General features: G+C 48.8%; 1 non-coding gene across 1 annotated transcript; it reads right to left on the bottom strand.

Moving 5' to 3' along the window:
* Nucleotides 1-509: 509 nt before the first annotated feature.
* Trnas-cga (transfer RNA serine (anticodon CGA)) lies at nucleotides 510-584 on the bottom strand. The gene has a single exon. It is a non-coding gene; the product is annotated as a tRNA-Ser (tRNA).
* Between the last annotated feature and the right edge of the window lie 250 nt (nucleotides 585-834).

The raw sequence follows: 834 nt of genomic DNA, 5'->3' as shown, positions 1-834 counted from the left end.
TTGTCTGGAAATCTTTATGTTCGGCTACTTGGAGAGCATTTGCAATCATTCTTGAACTTCATGTTCCCAAACACGACACTGGGCCACAATCGTTGGTGATTGAATTGAAAAGCAATTTGGAAATTTCTAGTGAATAATTTGGCCATAGAAATTCCGCAACATGAGCCCCATCTTCCATTTATGAGACATAATCGAGAGGTCAGATCGTGCACAACACGCTGCACTGGCAACGCTTTCAAAGTTATGGACGGCCGTAGAGGCAGCTTGGCTCAGTATTTCCGCAGTGAGGGCTTCGACGAGTTGCTGAGTCCACGTCGAGTTGCTCCAATACACGGGCGACAGGGGTTCCTACCCGATATTTGGAGGTATCCCATGATTTTTGTCACCACAATGTAGAGGACCAGTATTTATCCATTCCGAGACAACTGTGTGCCGTTTTGAGTGCCAGCGATTTTTCTACACCGCACTGAACATGTAAATGTTTGAAACTTCCTGGGTGATTAAAACTGTGTGCCGGACCGAGACTCGAACTCGGGACCTTTGCCTTTCGTGGGCAAGTGCTCTACCAACTGAGCCACCCAGCCACGACTCACGCCCCGTCCTCACAGCTTTAATTCCGCCAGTACCTCGGCTCCTGTGAGGACGGGGCGTGAGTCGTGGTTGGGTGGCTCAGTTGGCCGCCGGCACGGTAGCTCAGCGTGTTCGGTCAGAGGGTTACGTACTCTCTGTACGATCATCAACTAACTTCATCGGATGTCTTACGACGTCCGCCCCGAGCATAAACAACGATCAAAAGCGAACAAAGTGACATTTTTTTTTAAAAAAAAGAAGTTG

The sequence above is a fragment of the Schistocerca gregaria genome, chromosome 5 (genome assembly GCF_023897955.1).
Source record: "Schistocerca gregaria isolate iqSchGreg1 chromosome 5, iqSchGreg1.2, whole genome shotgun sequence".
Lineage (NCBI taxonomy): Eukaryota > Metazoa > Arthropoda > Insecta > Orthoptera > Acrididae > Schistocerca > Schistocerca gregaria.
This window is presented reverse-complemented; position numbering and strand designations above follow the sequence as displayed.